The sequence below is a fragment of the Dermacentor albipictus genome, chromosome 5 (assembly GCF_038994185.2).
Source record: "Dermacentor albipictus isolate Rhodes 1998 colony chromosome 5, USDA_Dalb.pri_finalv2, whole genome shotgun sequence".
Lineage (NCBI taxonomy): Eukaryota > Metazoa > Arthropoda > Arachnida > Ixodida > Ixodidae > Dermacentor > Dermacentor albipictus.
The window spans coordinates 63678403-63706371 of record NC_091825.1 but is presented as its reverse complement, the minus strand read 5'-3'; the positions used below and the strand labels follow the sequence as shown (position 1 = coordinate 63706371).

At 48.7% G+C, this 27969-nt stretch overlaps 1 protein-coding gene and 1 long non-coding RNA gene across 3 annotated transcripts in view; one reads left to right on the top strand and one right to left on the bottom strand.

The window, feature by feature from the left end:
• The window catches only part of LOC135912364 (uncharacterized), a 337983-nt gene that overhangs the window by 77399 nt on the left and 232615 nt on the right, over positions 1-27969 (top strand). For both annotated transcript variants that reach the window (XM_070538422.1, XM_070538423.1), the window contains exons 16-24: positions 2737-2981; positions 3563-3674; positions 6361-6469; positions 11168-11399; positions 14339-14565; positions 16448-16542; positions 21615-21665; positions 24241-24349; positions 26627-26871. The gene's annotated coding sequence lies outside the window, so the exon portion shown is untranslated. The remainder of the gene's footprint in view (positions 1-2736; positions 2982-3562; positions 3675-6360; positions 6470-11167; positions 11400-14338; positions 14566-16447; positions 16543-21614; positions 21666-24240; positions 24350-26626; positions 26872-27969) is intronic.
• On the bottom strand, positions 8885-10894 carry LOC139060469 (uncharacterized). Its single transcript, XR_011514839.1, has 3 exons — positions 10363-10894; positions 10205-10285; positions 8885-9260 (listed from the first exon to the last, which is right to left on the bottom strand). It is a non-coding gene; the product is annotated as an uncharacterized lncRNA (long non-coding RNA).

The following is a 27969-nucleotide window of genomic DNA, read 5'->3' as shown; positions in this document are numbered from 1 at the left end:
TTCGTTATATGTCGCATGTCGATGCATGCGTCCGTCGCGTAATAGTTTCAATATCCGGCGTCCGTGCTTCATGTTTGTGCTTATTTAATGAACCAACATGGCCGTATTCTGCTAGTGTCCGTGTACGTACAGCAATGAAGGAATTTAGTTATTTGCACTGCCACGTCACGTTAGGACAACCGCTAAGTAGAGCCACAGGCGGACACTGGAATATAGTGGCCTCCCTATATCAAGCCACTGGGAATTAGATAAGTATTTCTCACTGTATGTCTCTCCTAACAAGAGGAAGGAGGCCTTCGGCAAGAAATGTTTCTTCTGGGTAGCTTTTCCTGAGATCACTAACTGCACATTTCTCCCAACGTGTAACATATATAGGCCAGCGCCACGCTTTCCGAGGAGCTGGGTCGACATGTCATATGAAAGACGCCTCGTGAGGTCGGAGAAATGGTCTAAACGTTTTGACGCAGTCATAAGCATTATCTACAAGAATAACCGCCATCTGTGTCGCCTGAACTTCCTAAAACTCTGCTTTTGGTTGATTCTTGTGGTAAAGACGTCAAGCCGTTCGCGACCTTAAAGTACTGGGGCTGCAGAATTAAAAGCATGAAAATGCGAGCTACCTAATGGTTGCTCGCATTCCTGGAGCGCGTTCCTGGAGGCGTTCTTTTCCTCGACGCGCAAGCAGTGCATGCGTCGTGGATAGCAGAACGGCGAGACAGCGCCAACCGGTGCGGCGCAGTCGCACCTCGAGTGTTCATAATTTGCCGAGTAAGCCTTAAGTTTACTACTACTATCGCCGCGGAGGAGGTAGCGTCGAAATTCGCATAATGCTAATTCCCATCGCGAGGTGCGCGTGCCACCACTGCAACGAAGACACGAAGACGACGACGACCGCGATGAAGGCACGTGCCTGACATTGCAACGGGAGAAGGAACCGACGTGGATGAAGAGGCGCACGAGAGTCTCGTGGCTCGAGCGTCGAACGATGAGGCGGCGCCATTGTGGTACGAGGCGGCAACTCGGGGAAGGCAGACGCGGAAGCGGCACTCTGTCGAACGATAGGTCGTAGCTTTTGCCGGCTGTTCTACGTCTATAGCTGACCTCGCAGTAGCCGTTCTGCTTTTGCCCCACGGTCCCACAGTTCCCTCGTGAGTATGTCGTCTTGCTGTAGACGTTGGCTGGCCGCCCCTTTTTCCTGCACTTTTCCTGAAGCGTTGCACCACTAAGGTCGACTCTATCGATGTCACGTTTAAATTTGAAGTGCGCATATTATAATTTACGAATTGTAGCCGTTGAGCTTGCAGGACGTGTCCACTTGAATTGAATTAGCAGGAGGACGTTAGTTTCGAGATGCTATTTCCAAAGTTTGGGACGAAGTTCATGGGCGTCCGAGTTACTTTTGTTTTCAATAGAAAAATATAGTATTTTGTTGAGTTTAAGTGCAATAACAGTGCATTTTTACGGCGACTTTCATGGCTGATACTTCGAAACTGGCGTCTTTCTGGAAATGAATTCTTATTCAGAATGCCTTGCAAACTAACCGCTTGCAATACGTAAATTGTAATACGTGCTGTAAAATAATTAATTAGTGATTTTTGGTAATTACTTGAACAGGTGTTTTGATTTCTCGTGCTAGTAATGCACGCCTCTCTGAATAATCTAGGTGGACGACTAGAATTGTTATCTGCAACCCGCTATCTTTAAACATTTCGTAAAATTTAAAGATGGTCACCCTGAGTACAAGTGTAACATACATGAATTATGTGCGCGATGAAATAAGGTGAACTAGACACGTGTGTTGAACATTTTATTGACGTTTCGACACTTCATTACGGTGGGGCTGTCGGCCAAAGCGTCAAGCAGTTTCGTACGTGTCTGTGGAAAAGAGTGCTCTCCGATCGTCGTGCTAGGACACCGACAGCAAGGATAAATGCAGGAAAAATGTTGTTCCCTTGTTTTGCAGCACACGATTCCCAAGTACCTTCGCGTACTTACCAAAATAAAAGATACCGTGAAACTTCCTTAAATTAGGGCACTGCATAGAATTTCAGCAGTTCAATGCAAGCTCTTGCTAGGCGTACGTCAAAAATATCACACTAGAGCGAGTGCCCATAGACCCAATTTATTTTGAAATGCCAGTGAAGGTGCTTTGAAACATATTCATTCACATGCAAGTTCTGCTGACCATAAGCAGCATTTCAACGCTGCTTCATTTTCCAAGCTGGATTTGTTTTGACCAGTCAACCCTGAACGCACCCTGCGGACGTCCGTAACGGGATGAACATTTGAGAAGCTGGCGTTGTAAAAATAATTTTCGGTTTAACTCTAAAGGCAGAGATAGGCGAGGTCACTGTACTGCTTGAAAAACGTATTTGCCGCAAAGAGGACTGTCACAATGAGGAAGACTGACGACAACAAGGCTGACGGTCGTCGATGTGTCTTCCTGGTTACTCGTGTCCTTTATGCGGCAAATATGCCTTTTGGCATACACCTACGAAGCCAAGCAGCAGTTTTTCTGAAGCGCTATACCACTAAGATAGACTCTAATGATGTCACGTGATGCACTTAGTTCCATACTCTCGCCCGCACCTTCGTTCAATAACGCTGCCTTCTTTCTTCGCTCTTATTCCTCTATTTTTTGCAACGTCTCACGGCTGCTCTACGAGCCATCCTGTCCCTATCTTGGTGTGCACAATTGTGTACACAGCGCCTGAAAGAGCTTTTCGCGCTTTGCAGAGAAGCCAGTTGCAGTGGATCGGCGAGACCGGGCAGGAAGGGAGCGAACAGCGGCATAGCCGGAAAGCACGAGAACGTGGAGAGTACCGCCTTCCGTCTCCCTTCCGCGAGGGTGAATACCGTTGTTGGTGGTAGACGCGGTGCGGGCAAAACCGAAGCGAACAGCGGTTGTGTCTGAAGGCACCACGAAGATACCGAAGAATGACTGTGCACTGGTGACGAGAAGGGCCGGCCTGCCGATAGCCGTAAGTCCATCTTGGGCACCGTTGAACTTACATGCTCCTAAAATTCTGCAACGTTCTAGTAGAGGAAGGATGATGTCGGTGCGTCTCTTAAGATAGGTATATTGCAAACTTGGAGATTTAACTTACTTATTGATAATTTTGACTATGTCTCATATCTACTTTCGACCCGAAACTCTTTAAAAACGGCCACAAACGGTAGCTTGCTCAATCTCCACGTAACGAAAACCTGTTATTACGTTATCTTCTCTATTTTTTGCAACCTTTCAACCCACGTGCGTAGCTTTGGTATCGTTGTGTAGGGGGCACAAGTCACGAGACGATCATGCATGGGTCTCGCGCATAGTTGACGCGCTTGGCACGCCCCCATGACGCAACCGGCGCTAAATTTAGCCACTCGCTCAGCGTTCAGATAGCTATAGGAGTATAGCTCGACAGAAGGTTTGTCGATGCGAGCGGGAGTGGTCGCATTTGAGAGAGCCCACTCAGCTATAGCAGGTACATTTAACCAACGGGAAACCTGCGCTCATTAGGAGCAATAAATTGTGTACACGTCGCCTGAAACAGTTCTTCGCTCTTTGCAGAGAAGCCAGTTGCAGTGGATCGGTGATACCAGGCAGGAAGGGAGCGAACAGCGGCATCGCCGGAAAGCACGGGAACGTGGAGAGTACCGCCTTCCGTCTGCCTTCCGCGAGGGTGAATACCGTTACGTGTACATTCAAAGACCCCCGACTGCTTTTCACGCTTTCTGGCAAATGGAGCGCTTGTAAACCGTAATGTTCACCGGGAAACGCTGGTGGCCAACGCTATGCACGAAGGCGGGCTTTGTGGGAGAATGGCGGCCTCTTGCTTGGGCCGCGATGCGACGGAGGCGAGCGCCAGCTGTAGGTATTTGTAGGGAACCGGGTGCGCCGCTCCGTGGCCACCACGACACACGTCGCGCCGGCGCTCGCAAATGGCCGACGCCGCGGCCGGTCTGCGCATTAATTAGGCGCAGCGGCAAGAGCGGGTGCGAGAGAGGGAATGCGGGTACTTTTGCTCCTTGAATATGTTACTCGGGCGAGGCACTACGGAGGAGTTTCTTAGCGCGTGTTGTATGCGATTGTCAAGAATCTTTTTGCCCAAACGACGTCCGACGCCGGATTTCCTGCCACAAGGGCTCGTTAAACGTTACTCGCGTTAGACGTTACTCGACGGTGGCTCTGTGCGTGAAGAGATGGGGCCATAGTCGCGCCGGGTATGACGTAATCAAAGGTAAATTGAGCCTAGCGCGCGGCGTACAGAGAGGCGTAGCTTGGCAGTAGGTTGGTCCATGCGAGCAAAAGTGGTCGCGCTTAGAGACTTTACTATGTCATGCAGTATGTAATTAATCAAACTAGGGCTCATAAGGCGGCCTACAAGTGCGCTATTTGCTGCGGATATTTCACGCTTTATCGGCTAAGGCACACCTCCCTTCGACCGGTAACGACTCCTGAAACGACACAGACTGTGAAACAAAAAGACCCATATGAGCCATAACTTTCATATCGGAGAATCCGATATTAAACATATTGGATCACATAGGAAATAGCTGTTCTTGCCCATATATCATGTGAAATTATTGGATATGGGAATTAGTAAGGTTGTAAAGTATTATGAAGTATACCTAAATAAGCACTGTAGTATATTTTACCGCTTTTATCATTGCCACTGCAGAGAAATTCATTCTACAGACAAGCTGTAGGCTATGTAGAAGATGAGTTCCCTGATGGAGTGATCATTGGAGAGATGTGCGAAGGAAACAAAACAAAGCATGGGGCACACTGCGTGGATCACCCACTGTGAAAAATCTCGTCTAATTTGAACATGGGAAATCGCATCGCTGGAAGATGCGACGACAGAAACGAAAGGCAAGTTGAACGATGTTCCTCTCGCCCATAATTTCACCTACATAAGAGGCACGATTGATTCAAATAAAGACATGCCAGGGATACACATTAAAAGTGTGGAAGGGTCAAGTAAGAGCAAAGGCACAGGAACTCTATCTGTTCCTCCCGGTCGACCACGCCGACGCTCTTAACCCTGCGAGCTCATGTCTGGCTCCATGCATTATAGGGAGTGATTAAAAAAATACACAAATAGAAGAACGCAATGAATTCGATATCGAATGCAGGCTGAACGGTCCTTACAACGGTCCTTTTAGCATTGTCCAGCACCGTGACATGGCGCGTGAGCTTGGCGCCGTCTCTCTTCGAGCCAAACGCCCGTTCCTGGAGTCCTTTTAATCATCCACGCCCAAGCCGTGCATGCGTCGTGGATAGCAGAACGGCGAGACAGCGCCAACCGCTGTGGCGCTATCGCACTTCGAATGTTCATAATTTGCTATTGCAATACTGTTTGTCATGACGAGTATGCGCCGGATTACGCCGTCTCTGTCTTCGGGGTCGCGAGTTAGCCTTGAATATACTACTACTATTGGCGCGGAGGAGGTTCCGTCGAAATCGCGTAGTAAAAATCCCCGTGTCTGCAATTATCGCGAGGTGCTCCTGCTACCGTGTGCGTGCCACCGCTGCAACACGAAGACGATGACGACGGCGACGAAGGCACGAGCGTGAAATTGCAATGGCACGGGGAAAAGACGTGGAAGAAGAGGCGCACGAGAGAGTCTCGTGGCTCGAGCGTGGAACGTTGAAGCGGCGGCTCAAGGAAGGCAGCAGAGGCGGAAACAGCAGCAGTCTGTCGAATGATAGACCGTAGCTTTTGCCCACTGTTCTACGTCTGAAGCTGACGTCTCAGCAGCCATTCTGCTCTTGTGCCACCATACTGCAGTTCTTGCGTGAGTACGTAAATTGTCTGAGCGGCCCTATCCAGTTGCAGAACCTCGGCCACTGCAGACAATCGACGCCTGCATTACATTGGCCGTGGAACTATTTAGACGCCCGTAGGGAAAAGGTAGTGGAATTATTTTTGAGTTAACATAGAAATGTGTTCGCAGTTGATGTTCTGTTGATAGGCCATGGTTTTAAATACTTATCAAATATGCGTTTGCATGTTTGTGAGCGACAGAGAACGTACGCTGCGCGTTTCTTTTAAAAGTGTGCTCGTATTGAACCGCTTCAAGGACACGCTACGGTGGATAAGCCTAAACCATTATCGCCATTTACAACGCGGCGTCCATAGCGTAGTAACTTTAGAATGACTCTCACAAATGTTGTAGGTGCACTAATGGACTATGCATTGAATCGGAGAACTTGCAATTTCATGAAAACTAATCGCTCGCTTCTTTCGTCTTTCCTTTCGCTACATTTCATGAACGTCTTTGTCATCAAAGCAGATAGCCATTCGTTAGTTTTTGTTTACGTAAGACTAATTATAGGTTACTTTCTTTGCACGCTCTGAGCAGAACCCCTTCCAGGAAGATCGGGGAGACAGGACGGGATCGAACAGCGACCGGTCTAGGGGCAACGGAATGGCGCCGGCGACGGCTCATTGGCTCGTGGCGAAGGACGCAGGTAAGTTTGGCACGGCCGTTTTTGGAAGGTCCCGGCGCGATATGCTACCTGTGCCCAGTGGCGTAGCTAGGTCGTCTGGCACCCGGGGCCCTTAGCTCTTCTGTCCCCCCCCCCCCCCCGGGTGTAGTCGAGGAAGGCAAGGATATCGACAATTTTCGGGTGTATTCAGACGTATATGACACCCCCCCCCCCTACTGGCCCCGTGCACCCGGGGCCCACGGTCCCCCGGCCCCCCCTGTTGCTATGCCACTGCCTGTGCCTGGCTGGCTTCGCCTGTGGTGATAGCGTCGTACGTACTTATGGATTATGACAGATTTTCTGTCGAATCCTGGCTGCCGCTATCAATAACTTTTTTTTTTTTACAATAAGGGCGTTCGTTATTGTTGGAGGGTAGGAGGAGCGCCAAATCGTGGCAAAGGGTTCCTATAAATGTATCGCGTGTCCCTCTCACGGAGGCAGCTTCCCAGTTCACCACAAAACGGAAGACCGGCGACAACAGATGTCTTCCTGTTAATGCGTGCCCTTTTAGCGGCAAATATCTACAGCAAATACTTAGTAAGGCAAGAAGCAGTTTTCCTGAAGCACTATACCACTAACAGCGACTCTACCTATGTAACGTGATGTCTTTTGTTCCAAACTCTCGCCCACTCCTGCATTCAGTAACGCTGCTATCGTCGCTCATATTGCTCCATATTTTGAAACGCTGCATGGCTGCTCAACGAACCCCTGAGCTGTCAGGAGAAAACACCGAAGAAGGCGCTCTCAACCGTGCGTCGAGCCTAGCGCTTAAGGGCCGTTTATAATCCGACGTAACGCCCGCGCGCGCGCACGCTACGTCACGTCGGCGAAAACGACCCCTCTATAGTCGGGCGCACCGGCGCAGCTAACGTTACCGGCGGTTTCCAACGCGCCCCGACGGGCCAGGCGCCGATATGGCTCCTGAGCCATTCGCGCGTCGAAGTCGGCGGAACTATCGCACCACAATGCATTGCCCGCGAAGAAAAAGGCGCCAACACAACTCCGCAGACGGCTTTTGCGGACGGCGCGCGACTTGGCGAACCTTCTGCGCATGCTCCGAAGATAGCAGCCTACGGCGCGCGCGTTGAAGTATAGAGGGGATGGCATCTCGGCCGGCGCAGCGCAACCGACGTAGCGTGAGTGACCGCGAACGACGCTCGCCCGCGCGCCGATAACGTCGGACTATAAACGGGCCTTAAAGGGCCGTTTAAGGCACGTTTATAGTCCGACATTATCGGCGCGCGGGCTAGCGTCGTTCGCGGTCAGTCACGCTACGTCGGTTGCGCTGCGGCAGCCGAGATACCATCCCCTCTACAAAGCGCGCGGCATCGGCTGCTATCTTCGGAGCATGCGCAGAGCGTTCGCCAAGTCGCGCGCCGTCCTCAAAAGCCGTCTGCGGAGTTGGCGCCTTTTTCTTTGCGCGCAATGCATTGCGGTGCGAGAGTTCCGCCGACTCCGACGCGCGAATGGCTCAGGAGCCATATCGGCGCCGGGCCCGTCGGGGTGCGTCGGAAGCCCGCCGGTTACGTTGGCTGCGCCGGTGCGCCCGACTATAGTGGGGTCGTTCTCGCCGACCTGACGTAGCGTGCGTGCGCGGGCGTTACGTCGGACTATAAACGGCCCTTTATCAGGGACGACGGCGCTTCCTTTCGGCGTGCCACCGCCAAAGATGCTGACTCACTGTGAAGCCGATGCCTACAGCCGCGGCCGCTCGCTTCGCCAAGGTGCGCGCGCACGGTTTTTTCGCAGGAACCGCGATTGAGAGCACTGCAATGCGATAGCGCATGAGCGCAGTCACGTGGTTATATTTCATATTTCGAGGAAAGTCTCCACGTGGCATGTACGTTGGCAAAAAATTGCATCAGTCGTTTCTGAATCCTCTGTACAACGCAGTGAAATGCACCTGGCGCTATAGTGAAATTTTTTTTGCATATTTCGCCTTAGTTAACTATTTAAGCAGAATAATAGAACAACTATTAAGGTAGCGCCACATGAAGGAAAGTCATATGCCGTTGATTTCATTCAGACGCGACTGACCACTTTTTTAAACCCTTGGTTCAAGTTACGCGAAACGCCCTGTATATGACCTCACTGGCAAACGGTCCAGTTGAGCGTCAGCAATCTCCGGTGCGCGCAGAATCACTCGCATTATTTTTAAGGGCTGTTTATAGTCCGACGTAACGCACGCGGGCGCGCGCGCGCGCACGCTACGTCACGTCGGCGAAAACGACCCCTCTATACACCAGAACACCGTAAATTCAAAGGGCGCCGCCATATTGATGAGCGTCGGTCGCGCCATCCATCCCAAGCGCCGCGAAGTAGCAGGCCTGGGCTGCCACGCCGGGAGATGCGACCCGGCGCGAAAGCGAAACTTGGGCTCTTTAGCTGGGCGGAAGGCGTGTTTCGCGTTTTTTCTAACCTGTCATTTTCGCTGTCTGGATTCAATCAAACTTCAAGACCTCATGCAAGTCCGCAATGGCCACACTGAGTGCTGTGCAGACTGCAGAAGCGAATACATCGGGTAGGTACGCTATTACGCTTGTACAAACCGCGCGCTATATGCTAGAACACGTGTGAGCTTTTTGGCACGTAACCTGTGAAGGAATTTACAGCACTGTGTTGGTGCCATATATTATTAAAGCACGCAGAACACTGTCATCTGCACTTTCAGTTTGGTCTTGTTTGTCATGGTCTCTACTGGGTTGGCCGCGTTTGGCAACCAACTGGCGAGGTCGTTTGACTGCCTGGTTAGCAGACGCCTGCCCTTCACCACCTGCACATTGAAAACAAAATAGATGTTATAGTAAGAAGGGCTGTAGTTCTTTCCCATGCCATCACTGTTGCGAAGATATAAAGTCCTCTCAAAATGAAATAGAAAATACACCAGGCCAATTGTATCGTGCAACCACTTAAGAGTACAACATTCAGAACAAAAGCCTACAGCACTCGAACAAGCAGCATATGATGCTAAACCTGCACTCATTGGAAAATGAGGTAATACAGTAGTTATAATGTTCAACTACATGTGCAGTCAAAGCCCATATAACAGGGCGAGCATGACAGATGCAGGTGTTGTACAGTTGCACAAACCATGACAGGGCACGTAAAATTACCATCCCTACTTAAAGCTGCATCATCAGGACCCCTTTGGTACAAGACAACAACCGCACCTGCATTCCAAGAAATTAGCCCCACCGACTGCAGCTACCTAGTACCAGACCTGTTTCGCTTGTGCGAGGCCATCGGATTGTTGGCGCTCCCTTAGAAAAGAAAACAGTAAAAAAAAACTAGTGAGAACGATCAAAATTTTGTTACAAAATACAAGAATAATTAAGCACCTTATTTTCCTCGCCATATTAACGGAAATATTTTGCGCTTTGCCCCGCATAACAGCCCGCACGCAGTTTAGAGCTCAGGAGGCTCAAATGAATTCGTTACGAATGACACCTGCAACACCAGCTCGTAAAGGTAGGTGCGCCGCAAGAACACCTTCGGCGACGAATAGTCGTCGTTTACGTTTTTGTGGACGCATGCTACGTGACGAGCAGACTTCGGTTTACTTTCATTAGCAATAACGCTCACCAGCAAGGCCTACAACTTGTCGTTCACGCTTAATGGTCATTCCGTGCACCAGCTGCAAGTATCGCTAACCGCAAACTCAACTGTTCCGCTTAACCGTCGGGAGCTCTGCCTGAATGAAAACACGAAAAGGCTTGCCTTTTTGTTATAGCCAAGGCGAAGCACCGGCGTGGGATTCTGCTCTGTAGGCTTGTTGCCCAGAAAGTGTTCGGAGCAAACCTGCGTGTTACACGTATTACGTTTGTAGGGCGCAAACTTGAACGTGGCACCAAAATATACACAAATCGAATACTCACTCGTGCATTTTCACTGGGTTGGTAGTTCTTCCTATTCACTGCAGCTATCCACCGGTGGCGCAGCTTGGCATTGTTCGTTGCGGATGGAAATCGGCGCAGGCTGAAAACACCGCACCGGCACGATTCCCTACGTGTGTTGTGCTCTTCGCAAACAGCACTAAGCAACCTGCTCCTTTTCCGCTGGTTGTTTTGGCATCCAAACACGACACAATGATGCCCAGATGACTTCTTCTACTTTGGATCCGTGTGAACGGGCACATTTCCGCACTTTGGAGCCCTAGAGCTGGCGCTTGCCATGTCTACTGGTCGCCGGCGAACACACTTTGGCAGCCCAGTACAAGATCGCGCCGGTCGACCGGGCAACCCGGGTGCGAGAGTATGCGTTCGGTTAGTCTGGGTGCGAGACTAGCGTGTTCTGGTCTATAGTCGGGCGCACCGGCGCAGCTAACGTAACCGGCGGCTTCCAACGCGCCCCAACGGGCCCGGCGCCGATTTGGCTCCGGAGCCATTCGCGCGTCGAAGTCGGCGGAACTCTCGCACCACAATGCATTGCGCGCGAAGAAAAAGGCGCCAACACAACTCCGCAGACGGCTTTTGCGGACGGCGCGCGACTTGGCGAACCTTCTGCGCATGCTCCGAAGATAGCAGCCTACGGCGCGCGCGGTGAAGTATAGAGGGGATGGCATCTCGACTGGCGCAGCGCAACCGACGCAGCGTACTGACCGCGAACGACGCTCGCCCGCGCGCCGATAACGTCGGACTATAAACGGGCCTTTATACCTTAACCACCTTCCGCGCTTTGCAGAGAAGGCAGCTGGAAGTGCACGGGCTAGACCGGGCAGCTCGGGAGCGAACAGCGGCAGTGATATCGTGGAGAGCACGGCCTGCACTCTACCTTCCGCGAGGGTGAATGCCCTCTCGGACGATAAACGCGACCCTGCGCGAGACCGAAACGGACAGCGGTTGTAGCTGAAGCCACATAAAGATACCGAAGACACTGTGCACGGCTTAGGGGAAGGCCGAGCCTGCCAAGAGCAGTAAGTTTATCTTGACCGCCGTTCAACTTACTTGCTTCTAAAACTCTGCAATGTTTTATTACATCTTGTTGGACGAGTTGGTCACAATTCATCTTCGCGCCTAGTACCCAAGATGAAAAGTTTTAGTACAGGATGATTGATGCCGCTGCGTCTTTTAAAACGGGTATTGTAAGCTTCCTGGAGATTTATGTTACTTAGTATTTATTATTAATTATTAGTTATTGACTAAGTGCATCAACACCTGACGTGACAACAAAGACATTCCCGCTAACCATCTGGCACTGATTTTTGCATCTAGCGTTCAGCCGCAGACAGTCGAAACAGGATGCAGTAAGACAGCTGCAAGGTCCTATATTTCGAACCGCCGACAATGTTTACAATGTCAAAGATATGTCAAAGGGGTCATTCGGGCGAGTTGGTTATACATTGCTGTAAGTTGTTAAGTATGTGCAACTGTAATTCCGCTTTGTGTGTCTTGTATCCCCATTGTATCGTCTGCGTCTTCAAGCGCGAAAACCAGTTCGTTGTCAAAGACATGGCCTCACCTCAGCGAAATTTAGTGTCCAAGCCATGACTGTGTGAACGGTGATGACCACGTAGTGTTTCCAGTATCCTGTTCAAACTGAAAAAAAGAAGATATCAGAATAAAGCTAATACAAAAGCTAGAGTTAGAGAATAAAGTTAGGGTTAGAAGGAAACGTAATCATGTTAGCGAGAAGCTTTTAATATATAAATATGGCAGTAGTTTGCATGGAGACTTCAGTTTTTATCGTTATTGTATCGCGTTATTGTAGTCTGAAATATGGCAAGTTTTTGTCGTTTTTGTATCGCATAATTGTAGTCTGAAATATGGCAAATGCAAATGCTGTTCGTGAACTTACGTTATGGCGCGAAAAACAGCAAAAATTACTTAGCAGGGTACAACATAGCTGAAATGAGAATGAGTAATAGGTACTCAACTGGGGAAATACGTGTCGCTGGACGTAATAAGTTCTGGCAGTTATGCCGGCAACCTGGCCCGAGAGACTGACATAAAGTTCTGGTCGTGTTAACGACCAGCTTGCATCGCACCGATATGACTGCTCACAGTCCCTGGCCACAATGGCGTTGACAGCCTTCGATTGACATTCATGAATGTTGGTTTGCGCTGCACGGCTACCAATGTTCACCCTTCAAGCCGGGAACACGTCGCGGAGTTCATAGGGAAAACCGCGTAAAAGACGCCAGCAAGGAGGACAGCGACACAGATGTCGACTGACAACTGGTGTTTTCTTTTTGCACTCAGCGAAGTGTAGTGAAAGAAAACTGAGAACCCACGAAGGAACTCGTACACTGAAGAGGCAATCCCTGTGGTCGTCGACACTTGCAAAGGCGTCATGACGCGAAACTGCATCCGCGGTTACAATGTACCATGGTCGGATACGGGGGCGCGATGAGACCGAGGGGATACGAGACATGCAAGATCATTGGTTGCTACAGTGCAACAAAGCAAGGACGTACGCGAGCGTTTGGGAAAAAAACGGGTGATTTCGCCGCCTGCGAAATAAGCCCTCAGTTCAGTGGTAGCAATTCTAGGGAGTTACCCCTAGATATAAATTTGCTGGAACCGATTTAGGGGTCTGGCGTCCTTGTGGAAACATCTAAGAATTTTTAACACTGAGAGCACTGAGAATACTGAAAGCAGTTTCCAACGGCGGATCTGTACACCGTGGTCCTTTGTACCGTGATTATACTTTTCCATTCCTACTATTGTGCATTTCGTCGTAGGCTGGGACGGCATCAACCACTTGCGCAATAAATATTGTAAAGGAAAATATCAAATCGTTACACGAGGCGGCCTCGGTTATACCGCAGATGTATATAGCAGGTGTGTAAGAAAACAAAAAAAAACCGATGAACGAGTTCCATATTGACAATGTATCATGTCTAACATTGTTGGTACAGTAAGTAATCTGCTGAAACTTAAGTGAAAACCAGTCTCCAGACGCAAGCTAAGAACGGTTTCAGCGGTCTGGAGAGCAAGTTGTAGAGTGAGATTTTTGTGTTGAACGCCGATAAGTGTTTTGTAAAGCCTAAATTAACGCAGTTAAGAGGTGCTCCTCAGCCCACAATTGACTGACCTGAAACAATATTCGTCAAAATCTCTTACGTAGACTTCAGCGCTGGAAGTGCTGCATGCATCCGCAGATAAGGCAAATGCCGAGGGCAAGTCAATCACTTTTGCCAATATCGACTTTGAGATGTGACTTCGAAATAATAATGCGTGACTTCTCGGGAAAATTGAAGGTACGAATTAACTACCCTAACTTCATGCACGTAAGAAACTAAGTGCCAATAGAAAGTTATATAATTTTGTTGATTTTGTTGATAATAAGGTGAGTTGAGGTACATCTGATATGCGTGTCTGAGTTTTTCAGTATTTGCTCTTGTTTTTTTATGCTGTAAGCGCAGACTGTCAACTTCTGAAAAAAACTAAACATGAATGCATAAATCTAGCAAATTTTGAACTAGAGATTTACGACGTCTGTTTCTGGAGATACCTGGGCACAGGAAGTTGGCGTCAATGCCCTCGGCTACCGGTCTGCGCAATTGTCGTCCAATCGCTTGCCCGTGCTTTTTGCAACCAACTGGTCGAAGTTGCTGAACGTCAGTGTTGCCACAGTGTTTTGGTGCGAAGCATGGCGCCTTGAACTGTCTGTCGCCTTACGACTTAGCCGTTTAGCATCCGTCAAGCTAAAAGCCTGTGCGCGTTGCTTCTCATTTTCAACCTAAGGAAAAGAAGACGAGAACACTTAGCGTTGCCACGCAAAAAAAAAAAATCGATCAATTGCAACACTAGCGAGAAGGGTAACTGATTGCAAGTGATTCATTATATCCAATCCGTGACGTACACGTCTGAGTACTTATGCGTTTGCTGCTGTGCACGTTTTGCGGCGAAGCCAGTCGAGCAGGAACCGCGGCAGGACGGGAGCGAGCAGCGATGCTTCCAGGAACTGCGCGATCGCGGCGACCACCGTCTACTTTTCCCGAGGGCGATCGACGTCGTGGGATGCAGACCTCGGTCGGGGGCGAGACCGAAGCGAACAGCGGTGGCGTCTCGCCCGCCTCTGGATATCGAAGACCGGTTGCCCACCGCTTAGGGGGAAGGTCGACCCTACCCAGTGCAGTAAGTTCATCGTAGCCACCTTGGAAGCTAATTCGCTCCTGGAATTGTTTCGATACCGGAGCAATGCTGTCGTTGCGTCTTGTAAAACGGGCCCTGTAAACTTTGCAGAGATCTTTATTTTTTTGTGTATGTACTTTCGTATGTATATACATTTTTATGGGGCTCCTGGCTAACTTTTTTGTGTTGCTGTCGCTCTTTTACCCAGAAGAGGAGGTATGTTAGTTGTAAGGTTAAGCTAATTTGTGTACCAAACGAACTACTATAGGAATACTTCAGTTTTGTAATATTCCTGCTATACTAGTGGTACTCATTGCTACACTATACTATACGTTTGCTATGTCGAAGAGCTCCGGGTGAACATAGCAAGCGGGATTTAATAAAAAAATTCTGGACTTTAATGTCCGGAAACTGCACCGTGGATTACGAAGGCCGCTGGAGTGGCAGTTATTTACGATAATGGCAAACAGACGGTTACATAAGCTGCAGTTGTTTGGCTGAGCCCGCTCAATCAGGCGGAAGCCTGATTACGCCGATTAAACTGCTCGCGCACACTCTGCGTGCCGGTCGTGTCGTCGTCGTGTTTCGTGACCAGACCATTGTGGCTCGTAGTGGTGTGCTATACATGTTCATGTTTACTTGCGCGCCTGACACTGTTCTTTTTAATTTTGTTTATAAGCAAACGACTGCAAGCTAATGCGGCGGTTTATACTGCTATCCGTGTTTCGTATAGGTATCTACTAATTTGCTATCGAAATCGGTGCTGCGCCTTTCGGGCGAAACTGCGTCTTTTTACGAGCTTGGCTAATGTTAACTGTGACGCCCTGTGTAACAATTACGCTATTCTACGTCACATGACCGCGTAGGCTGCACTCGAATGTGGGAAGCCTGATTGTTTTGCAATCTGTATAGAGCACCGAAAAAATGCAGCAGATCCACCGTGCCCTGGTAAAATCTGAATACAGCGATGCTTTCCGTATATACGCAAGGAGTGCTCAAACACGTATTTGTGCATGTCGAATGTGAGTGCAAAGTGAAACCGAATGCTTTATTATGGTATTCTATTGAGGAAATGCGATGTCTTGTAAACGAAACACACGTCTATTATAATGGTTAATGACATGTGTTCGTGGTGGTCAATTTGGCGTTTTGGCGCCGAAGTAGCACACTTTCGGCACCGTTTGTTTGGGTTGCCCGACCTCCCCTCGGAGGCGCAGGTGCGACCGTCCACGTGGTTGCTAGGCGGGGAAGAAGGCTGAGGTCTTAATTTGGTTTGTTGGGCTCCTCAGAGGCCTTGTCCGGACAATGACCTCGCTGAGGATACCCAATTTTGAAATAAGTTATACCATGTGTTTGGCACATGATAGCCTAAGTCGCTTATGCGCCATAAAACCCAATACAATACAATGCATGCGCAATGTGAGGCAATTTCCTCTGGTGCCCTCTTTTCCATCTCATCGCGGCTCTCCGCGTAATCGCCCGCTCTGGCTTTGTACGAGTGGCCGATGATGCGCATGAGCAGGCCAGCTAGCCCCTATACACCCCATTACTGTGGCAGAAGTAGTGTGAGCCATCGCCCTTAGATGGCGCCACCTTCCCACTACCCAGTATGAGCTATTCGGAGGAAATGCACCATCAGCAGCAGCAGTAGGCGCGAGCCACGGTCAGCGAGAGAGGGCAGAGTGGTTCGCAAAGAAAGCCTCGCTTTAAGACAGAGCAGGCGGTCTTCTGCATGCAGTAATCAGTGTCTTAAGAAAAAAGTAATGTGCCGTGAATGGGCAGTTTTACCAAAACTGTAATGCTGTTATCTCTATGTGGCATTCCGTAAACAGTTATCGCGTTGGTTTCAAACACATTTCCCTGTTTTTGCTTTTTGCTTCCCAAGCGTGTGAACCAAGGCTGTCGGCAAGGTTGGGCAACACGTGAGCGAACAGCAGGGACGCTGGAAGCGCCATACAAATGCCAAGAAGCTGCTGGCAGGTAAGCTTCTGTAAGGTAAGCGTCTGTAAGCTTGATGGCGCCGTTCTGAGCAATGGCCGACACGGCGCTTCCATTGCGTCACTTCGCAAGGCGTTACATTTCGAGAACGTCCCGTATTTTAAATGGGATTACCATTCTTAGCATACTTCACGCACTTTTCGCGAGCTGTTTGTCTCTTCGCCTGTGTCTGCCAAGTTGGATAACTTGGTAGTCCAGCTGCCACTTCTTCTGACAGGGGGTTGTCACAACTTTAGCTGAGTAGTTTAAAAGACTCCCTTAAAGAAGCCGTGCAACTCGTTTATCTTTCAATTTGATTGGAAGCAACTTCACCGGAATGCCTCTTGCTACAAAGTGGTATTATACAAGCAAGTCGCTCATCAACCTAACTAAAATCAAAATTTTAAAAGGTGTAAAAACAGCATGACAAAAAGTAGCAGTTTAGACCGGAAGGCGAAGCATCCATTGCGATGGCAAATTAGTAGACAAATATACGAAGTTAGAATAGGTTTTGTCGGCTGTATGAACTCGTAAACATTCGCTTAATAACTAAACTTAGAAGCGTAGCAGCAGCAGTGAGCGAACTGGTGTTCGTACTGCACCTCACTTCAACGTCAAATAAGCGGCGAGAACACATCGCACACGAAGCTATGGGCATTCAGCACACACTGTCTCCATCGCAGACTGCTGTAAAGACAGGGCCCGCGCGGCTGACTATACTCATCGCAGATCGCTTTCAAGATAAGGCCTGTGCGGCCGCGCTCAGCCGCGCCACATGCAGCCGCCGTCAGAATTGAACGCCCCCCCCCCCTCCCCTTCCCCCCGATGCCTTGCGCGCGGCGGAAGACGGCGTGCTTGCTCCACGCCTTCCCTTGGCGTGCGAGATCGAGCCACCATCCTCGGCTCACCGTCACACGCTTTCACTCGCGCCTGCAGCATGCGGCGCGCAGCAACGGCGTTCGCACTTGGGCTTCATACAGAACATCACGGCGACGCCAACGCCGAAGGAGAGGACGGTGGCGGAAATGCGCCTGGAGCGTACATGTGATTGCTATCCGAATAATAAATATACAGCTCAATAAGAAAACCCAAATCTTGTTTAACCGAAAGCTTGCAGGAAGTTGAGTTGCAGGTTGAGGAAGGATCCCGTCACCTCGTGCTCAGCAGCCCAACACCATAGTCATTGAGTATATTGAAAATTATGCGCAGACAAAATAACGTGTCGGTATTCTTCGTAGGTGATCAAAAGCTTTTCTTTTTATGGGGATTATGAAGGTAATAAGCCATGTATTGACTGTACAGTGCCTCGATACTTAATCCCTCTCTAATTACGAGGACTCACTTAGCCCAACAATCGTTCACTGGACTGTACTGGGCCTCGCAAAGAACTTAAGAGGAAGCTTTAGATCGGTTGCTCCTATATAAATACACGTAAAAGGAGAATTACTTTTTCTCAGCAACTGCTACACAAGCTTGACGAGGCTTGTTGCATTTAAAAAAACTTATATACAGTGACTGTTAGTTTCGAATTTTTGGTTTAGGTTGTCCATTTTTTACTAAACATTGGCAAAAATAGCAAATTTCTAGAAAATCAAACTATCAACTTTACAACTCTAACTCAGCAATGAAAAATGTTATCACAGTTTCGTGAATTGGATGTAATAGTGCATATGGCAAGCGAACGACATGACACGAGTTTGAATCCCACTCTTGAGGACTTTTTAGAGCGCAGCTCTTAAGCCCCAACCACACGTACGCGTTGTAACGCGTCCCCACGTGACGCGCTCACTCGACGCTGCGTCGCGCAGCACAACGATGAACGAGTGGCCGCGCTTCGCCGCGAGTTTCTTCGCGGCGGCGCTGTGTTGCTAGGTTGTCATGTTCAAGGCCGTCTAGCCTTGGCTTAATGGTTACGTTAAACAATGCGTTGCAGTTAAACTTTGTTTTTTTAATATTTTAAAAGGATCTTGCAGGACTCCTAGTGGTTCAGTGAGTTCATCCGCGACGAGTATTGTGAACCCGGTGAAACCTGCAGCATGATTGGCATAGCGTCACTCGCATGCTACGTGGCCTACGCGTGCTGCATACTGCGCCAGGTGCGGAACATCGGCTTGTTTCATTATTAATGCAGCCGTTACAACTTAAAAACTTCAGCGGCTGCCATAATCAACTACCAAAAACGCGAGCGGAATGGCGACCGCAGCGCACACAGCTTGGTAGCGTTGCCTGCACGCCGCGCGAAGTGTCGTCCCGGCACATTGGTTCGCTGTAGTCACGTGGGTGGGAGCCTCCGGCGCGTGCGCAAACATTCTAGCAGTGCAAGCTCTTCACACCGCCGCGCGTCGACACGCGGCGCCGCTTATGCGCCTGACGCCGTACGCGCCCAGACGCGGTGCGGCGCGTGCGGCCGCGTTCCAACGCATACGTCTGGTTGCGGCTTTAGGCGCCCGTTCCTGCGTTGAAGGTTGGCGTGCCTCGGGAGCATTTTAGCTCGTAACTGAGGGAACGAGCACAGCAAAAGATGAAATCGAACGCGGAGGCAGCGTGAAATGAAGGAAGGGTGCGCCAGGTAGAAGTGCAACCAGAGGATTCAGCTAATGAGGCGGAAGGTGGAGGACGAGCGGAGGAAAAACAGCGTGCCCATGCGCTGAGTAGCCGGCGGCCACGGCATCCGCCGGCATGTGGGCGCTCTCATCTGTTCTTTTGAGGGGTGGGGGGCAGGGTCGCGTGAGGTGGGAACTGCTACAGTTGTCCGCGGCGTCAGCTGCCGAGGTCAGTCCGGGGCATAGAGTTTCCTACAGTATACTAGAGAGAACTCCGGTGCTGCAATCGTTGTCGTACCATGGGAATAATGGGAAGCATATGAATTTGTCTGATCTTCGTGCTTGTGGATTCCTTCATTACGTTTTGTATGCCTTCACTGTCGTAAATTTCAGAGTTGCCTATACTTTTCTAAGAGCAGAAGACGCTGCCAACTCGCAATATCGCTACTAATTGCAACAGTTCAGCTTGTCGAGCTGGCCAAATCGAAGCGCGCCAAGCTGCTAAACGCAATAGGCTAGGCCGCGCTAAATTCGTGAGTAGTTCGTTATATGTCGCTTGTCGATGCATGCGTCTGTCGCGTAATGGATTAAATATTGGGGGTATGTGCTAGAGGTCATATGTTGGAATTCTGCCGTCGGGCAATTTTAATAGTTTCTATTTAATTCGTGATTATATTGCGCTTATTGTTACACTGACGATTTTAAGTGAAGTACAGGACGTGGTCGTACGTAGCGCACGTACGTCTACGTACTTGCGCTACGTACGTCTACGCCCTGTCCTTCACTTAAAATCATCAGTGTAACACTAAGCGCAATATTCTCGGCTTGCGTGAGGAGTCAGTAGAGTAGGCAGTGTAGGCGCTTGAATTTCGCTTACCTCGCTTCGCTGTAAACCAACAGCATGCAACGTGTACATTTTACCCGAATTGAGGGACCAAGCACAGTGCGCCTAGCTTGTTTCCTGTGACAAGCCGCGAATAAATAGTGCCAGGTACACGATTGTACGTTTTATTGGCGGTTTACGGCATGGTGGATGCAGACATAACCCTAAGAGTCGCTGCTAAGCGACTTACAGCGTGGATTTGAAAAATCGGGCCACATTCTCAAAATCATGCGTAAGAACTTAACATCATTACGTAAAGCCGTTCGCCGCCGGTGTTCCAGAATTTTCGACACTTAGCTTTACGGAACTGTCCAGCTTCTAGGGATGCTAAAAATGAAGGAAAATGAAATGAAAGAAAAGCAGGCGTTTTCCTTTCTTTGACGGCGACCGATGTGAGAAGAATGTGGGAACTGCGTTTTTTTATTTCCATGAGTTTGCAATATCGTCGGCTCGAATTTATCGTCCGCAAAATTTAGCTGAAACGTGATAGCGCTTTCTGAGTGTGTTGGAGCCGACAAACATGCTCCACGTATTTGTATTTAATGGAGGCGTGTGCGAATATTCGAAAATTGCTAATAATGTCGAGCGTTATATTTTTGATATTCGCATTCGAATTGAAAACTAGGTATTAAAATATTATCCATTATCGATTAGATAGAAATATTCCAAACACATCGAATATATTGCTTGTGCGGGAGCAAAGATAGTTCTTTATTTTTATTTCCGCGATAAATTCATTCTTATGTAGAAATTGGGCCTCTGAAACTTGCTTAGGCACTGGACGGATGGACTTTGCCAAAAAGCCAACCGCTCCGCATGAAGGGGCAGGGGTTTGGGAATAGCTACGGTTCACTCTTTTGGATGTTCCACCCCTAATCCTGAGCTTATTGCTTGACAGCAAATGCAATTTGTGAAGACTGGTACAAGATCAAATGCCACCGAGTTTACGGGAAGTTGATGCGGTACACTGAGACACAGGATGGCGAGAAAAAAAAACAAAAAACTAGCAGAGATTTCCAGAGCCAACATGAGCGAGACAGACAATCGTGTATAACGGCTGACTAGTCAAATTTCTTTTACCAATGACAATGTAATTACAGTGCTCTAACGTGGTAAAACAAACTTATTTACTCTTAAAAACAGCTTGCATGCAAAAAATTATTATTCGGCGCATGCAGACACACGTAAACATACAAACAGCAAAATAAGTATCAGGCTTCCGTGACTGTTCATGTACACTATATATATATGCAGAAAAGTTGTGAAGTAAAACGAGACACACAATAATTCAGACGAACGCCGAGTCGAAGGCACAGCATTTTAAAGTGAATATGGGTTGAACATATTGCGAACGCGAAAACACAACCACAGAGTGATGACGTTAACAGTTAAAAACGAAAAAGTTCACTTTACGCGAACTAAATGTGTAGTGCACTACTGCGCTGTCATGAAATTAACACACTCTGTCCTGTGAAAGTTATAAAAATCTTAGAGCAACTTTGCATACGAGTATTAAGAGTGCAGTACAGTACTTGACTCGCAAAGAAAACAACATTGCATCATTACCTTGACACTTGCTGCCCTTTATTTTGCTTCTTCATTGCCTATGAACCACTTCCGAGATTCAGTGAGCTGTTTTTGTCGTACAGGTCCATCATCTAAGGCGACAACAGCCTTGGCCACAGTCAGTACCACGAAAGGTCAGTAGGATGGTTTTTCCTAGCGTTAGCTACGAAAGCACCACTAATTGCAGTAATTTTAATTCGTTATGAGGCTATTGTTTGCTTTCCGCTCTAAAGGCCACGGATACTTCACCGCATTGCACCGGTCCTGTGCATTGTGGCATATTAGGCACATGCACTCAGAATTGAACTCATCTTCAAGGTTATGAGGCTATAGTTGCAGTCCGCTCTCCGTGTGTGCTTCATGTTCATACTTATTTAACGAACCAACATGGCTGTATTCTGCTAGTGTCCGTGTACGCACGGCAATGAAGGAATTTAGTTATTGATACTGCCACTCCCCGTTAGGACAACCGCTAATTAGAGCCACAGACGGACACGGGAATATAGTGGCCTCCCCATATCAAGCCACTGGTAATTATATAACTATTTCTCTCTGTATGTCTCTCCTAACAAGAGGAAGGAGGTCTTCGGCAAGAAATGTTCCTCCTGGGTAGCTTTTCCAGAGATTACGAACTGCACATTTCTTCCAACGTGTAACATATGTAGGCCAGCGCCACGCTTTCTGAGGAGCTGGGTCGACATGTCATATGAAAGACGCCTCGTGAAGTCGGAGAAATGGCCTAAACGTTTTGACGCAGTTATAAGCATTATCTCCAAGAATAACCGCCATCTCTGTCGCCGGAACTTCCCCAAACTCTGCTTTTGGTTGATTCTTGTGAGAAAGACGTCAAGCCGTTCGCGACATTAAAGTACTGTGGCTGTAGAATTAAAATTATGGAAATGCGGGCTGCCTAATGGTTGCTGTACGGAGGGGGTATTCCTCGGGCGATCGTGAACAACGATATTCGTCTTTGCGGAGGGAAAATCGGTGACCTTCTTGAGTGTCGAACGAAACGACCACACAAATTTATCTTGACGTTCACCGCGGGGTGGTAGACCGAGCTCTTCAGCAGAGAGAGAGAGAGAGAGAGAGAACTTTATTGAAAATGCCTGCAGAATCGGTTAGGCTCCTCCACGCAGGGAGGACAAGCTCTTACCGCGAGGCGGCCTCTACGTCAATCTCGTGCGTTGTGCTCCTCGAGGTCTTGGTTCCTCGCTACTTCCGGGGGTCCGAGAGGGCCGCCGCCCCCTTGCTGGGGGTGCTGCCCCCCTTCTCTTCGGTCTCGCGTGGTCACAGCCTCTCTAGAGCTGCCGAGACCTGCTGGACGGCCTTGAGTTGTGTCTCTTGGTCATAGCTCCTCATTGCAGCCTCTACCTGCGGCCGGATCGTCGTCTTCTCGCTGGCTTCTCACGGATTTACGCTACAGTCCCAAAGGCTGTGAGCCGCGGTGGCTCTCTCCTTCGCGCACAGTCTACACATGTCACTCGCGTACACGCTCGGACACACGTGCTTAGCTAGCACCGGGGTGAGCAGGGACCCCGTCTTCAGCAGAAACGCGAAAGCGTGTGCGCACAAGGCGAGTGCCAGCAGTGGAGGCCATCGTGCTTCTTTGGGTCCGGTATGGCCGGTTGACCTGACCGTTACGGTGCTTGAGCTTGGCGCCGTGGCTCTTGTAGCCAAAGGCGTTCCTGGAGTCCATCTAATCCTCTCGATCGCAGAACGGTGACACAGCGCCAACCGGTGCGGCGCAATTGCACCTCGAGATTTCATAATTTGCCGAGTAAGCCTCGAATTTACTACAACTATCGCCGCGGCGGAAGTAGCGTCGAAATTCGCATAACACAAATTCCCATGCGTTCCCAAATTCCCGCCGCGAGGTGCGCGTGCCACCGCTGCAACGAAGACGACGACGACGACCACGACGAAGGCACGTGCCTGACATTGCAACGGGAGAGGGAAAAGACGTGGAAGAAGAGGCGCACGAGAGTCTCGTGGCTCGAGCGTGGAACGCTGAGGCGACGCCATTGTGGAACGAGGCGGCGGCTCGAGGAAGGCAGACGCGGAAGCGGCAGTCTGTCGAACGATAGGTCGTAGCTTTTGCCTGCTGCTCTACGTCTATGAAGCTGGCCGCGCAGTAGCCGTTCTGCTCTTGGCCCACGGTCCTGCAGTTCTTTCGTGAGTATCTCGTCTTGCTATAGACGTTGTCTGGACGCCCGTCTCCTGTTGCGGCAGCTTAGACAAAGCAGACAATCGACGCCTGCATTGCACTCGCCGTGGAACTACTTAGACATCCGTACGAAACAGTTTGCGGAATGATTTTTGACTTAACATCCAAATATGTTAGAATACTTAGAAGGGAGAGGTATTTGAATACTTATCAAATATCCGTATGCAAGTCTGTGTGCGACAGAAAACGTGCGTTATGCGTTTATTTAGGTCTGTTTGTATTTAACCACTTCAAGCATGAAAGGCATGTACGGCGTGGTATTCATAGCGTAGTAGCTTTCGAATGGCTCTCACAAATAAGTTGTAGCTGAATTATGAACTGAATCGGAGAAGCTGCAAATTCATGCATTATTCTCTCGCTTGTTTTGTCTTTCCTGTCACTACATTTCGTGAACGACTTTCTTGTGATAGCGGGTCATCATTCGTTAGTTTTCGGTTACTTAAGACTAATTATAGGTTACTTTCTTTGCGCGCTTTGACCAGAAGCCATTCCAGGGTGATCGGATGGGCAGGACGAGAGCGGACAGCGACAGTGCTAGGCGCAATGGAATAGCGCCGACGACTGCTCATTGGCTCATGGCGAAGGACCCAGGTAAGTTTGACACGGCCGCTTTTGAAGATGCCGGCGCGATATGTCACCAGTGCTTGGCATCACCTGACGGGATAGCGTCGTATGTACGTGGATTCACTGTTAAAGCCTGGCTGTCTCTACATTCGCAATTTTTTTTCGCAATATAGGTGTTCATTATTATTGGAGAGTAAGGCGTACCAACGTGTTCCCCAAAAGATGTATCCTGTGTTCCTCTCACTAAGGCAGTCGATTTTTGTGTCAAGTAGGTTTGCGTAGGGCACTTTTGGCCAGAAACATCTGAAGCGATTTGGATGCGAATCAAACTTGTTTGACATGCAACTAGCATCATTTGGGCCCCACACTTTAGGTTCTCCCCTTTGAAGGTACAAATAAAGGTAGCCAATAGTCGGTTCTCTTTCTCTCTTTCAACGCCGAGTTTAAATTTTTAAATCGATGCACTGGAGTCTGTGGTGGTTTTTTTTTTTGAAGCCACAATTGACCGAGGGGCATAACAATTGCAGGAAGTACGCATTTTATTAAATAAGATTCAACGACTATTTCCCCCATCATTTCAGGCAGTGCTTTGCGAGATGATAGCGTAGGCCAGTCATGGCTCGATTCGTCCTCTTACAGTAGGAATCCAACAACCGTTTCGACATCTTTAAGCAGTTAAATTAAATTTGTTGCTTGAAGTGCATGAACATTTAACTTGCAGCCTTGCAGCAACTGCATACATTTATAGACAGATGGCATAAGCGGACACAACTTGCAGGAGAACTCGAAACACGTATCCAACTAATTAACAAACATTCACAAATCATATTTAGAATGAATTGCTTTACGGCGCATATTATAATTTACGAATTGTAGCCGTTGAGCTTGCAGGACGTGTCCACTTCAATTGAATTTGCTGGGTGACATCAGTTTCGAGATGCTATTTCCAAAGTGTGGGACGAAGTGCGTGGGCGTCCGAGGTACTTCTGTATTTCAATGGAAAAATACAGTATTTTGTTAAGTGTAAGTGCAATAACAGTGCATTTTTACGGCTACTTTCATGGCTGATACTTTGAAACTGGCGTCGTTCTGGAAATTAATGCTATACGCGCTGTAAAGTAGTCAATCGGAGAATATCAATTAGTGATTTTTGGTAAATACTGGAAAAGGCGTTTTGATTTCCTGTGCTAGTAATGTACGCCTCTCTGAATAATCTAGCTGGAGGACTAGAATTGTGGTCTGCAACCGGCCATCTTTAAAGATTCCGTAAAACTTAAAAATGGTCACCCGAATACATGTGTAACATACATGAATTATGTGCGCGGTGAAATAAGGTGAAATAGACACGTGTGTTGAACATTTTATTGACGTTTCGACACTTCATTACGGTGTGGCTGTCGGCCAAAGCGTCAAGCCATTTCGTACGCATCTGTAAAAAAGAGTGCTTTCCGATTATCGTGCTAGGACGCCGATAGCTAGGATAAATGCAGGAAAAACGTTGTTCACGTGTTTTCCAACACATGATTCCCAAGTACCTTTGCACACTTAGCAAAATAAAAGATACCGTGAACTTTCCCAAAATTAGGGAACCGCATAGAATTTCAGCAGTTCAATGCAAACTCTTGCTAGGCGTACGTCAAAAATATCACGCTAGAGCGAGTGCCTATAGACCCACGAGGATATTGAAATGCCAGTGAAGGTGCTTTGAAACATATTCATTCAAATGCAAGTTCTCCTTACCATAAGCAACATTTCAACGCTGCTTCATTTTGCAAGCTGTATTTTTTTTGTTAGTCAACCCTGAATGCACCGTACGAATGTTGCGTAACAGGGATGAACATTTGAGCAGCTGGCGTGGTAAAAATAATTACGGAAATAATACATATTTTGGTTTCACTCTAAAGGCAGAGATAGGCGAGGTCACTGTACGGCTTGAATAACGTATTTGCCGCAAAGCGGACTATCACAAAGCGGAAGATTGACGACAATACGGCTTACAGTCGTCGATGTGTCTTTCTGGTTACGCGTGTCCTTTATGCGGCAAATATGCCTTTTGTCAAATACCTACTACGCCAAGCAGCAGTTTTCCTGAAGCGTTGTACCACTAAGATCGACTCTATCGATGTCACGAGATGCACTTAGTTCCATACTCTCGCCCGCACCTTCGTTCAGTAACGCTGCCTTCTTCGCTCTTATTCTTTTTTTTTTGTAACTTCTCATGGCACCTCTACGAGCCATCCTGTCCCTATCTTGGTGTGCATAATTGTGTACACAGCGCCTGAAAGAGCTTTTCGCTCTTTGCAGAGAAGCCAGTTGCAGTGGATCGGCGAGACCGAGCAGGAAGGGAGCGAACAGCGGAAGTGCTGAAAAGCTCGAGATCGTGGAGAGTACCGCCTTCCGTCTCCCTTCCGCGAGGGTGAATACCGTTGTTGGTGGTAGACGCGGTGCGGGCAAAACCGAAGCGAACAGCGGTTGTGTCTGAAGGCACCACGAAGATACCGAAGAATGACTGTGCACTGGTGACGAGAAGGGCCGGCCTGCCGATAGCCGTAAGTCCATCTTGGGCACCGTTGAACTTACATGCTCCTAAAATTCTGCAACGTTCTAGTAGAGGAAGGATGATGTCGGTGCGTCTCTTAAGATAGGTATATTGCAAACTTGGAGATTTAACTTACTTATTGATAATTTTGACTATGTCTCATATCTACTTTCGACCCGAAACTCTTTAAAAACGGCCACAAACGGTAGCTTGCTCAATCTCCACGTAACGAAAACCTGTTATTACGTTATCTTCTCTATTTTTTGCAACCTTTCAACCCACGCGCCTAGCTTTGGTATCGTTGTGTAGGGGGCACAAGCCATTAGACGATCATGCATGGGTCTCGCGCATAGTTGACGCGCTTGGCACGCCACCCATGACGCAACCGGCGCTGAATTTAGCCACTCGCTCAGCGTTCAGATAGCTGTATGATTATGGCTCGACATAACACATGTCGATCCGAGCTGGAGTGGTCACGTTTGAGAACACTGAGCTATAGCAGGTACATTTCACCAACGGGAAACCTGCGCTCATTAGGAGTAATAGATTTCTTCACGCTTCCTCGGTATGGCATCCCCGTGTTCTGCAGGTAGTGCCCAGAAATGACATGATCAGAATCGGGCAACGAGACGCACGGTTACCGCCTCTGTGCCACCTTTGTACACTATGGACTAGGAATAGCGAGCGAGTGCGATAGCAACATTAGACCGTAGCCCATGCCCCCCACTAGCTGTATCATAATGTAACCCTTATAATGAGTGAATAAATGCCACGTGCTTTACTTTCATATCGCTGTCTACATGAAAAAAAATTTGGAGGGCGCTTGAGCTTCGCCTTTAAGAGTGGAGCGCGATTGCATTCACAGACCCCTGACTGCCTTTCACGCTTTGCGGCGAGAGGCATGTAACCGTGATGTTTACCGGGAAACGCTGGTGGCCAACTCTATGCACGAAGGCGGGCTTTGTGGTAGAAAGGCGGCCTCTTGCTTGGGCCGGAGGCGAACGCCAGCTGCAGGTATTTGTAGGTAAAGTCCCTTGATAATTTGAAAGTACCGCCACTCTTTGAACTCTGCCGCCGCCGCGCGACCTCCTCGCCTCCTCCTCGCCCC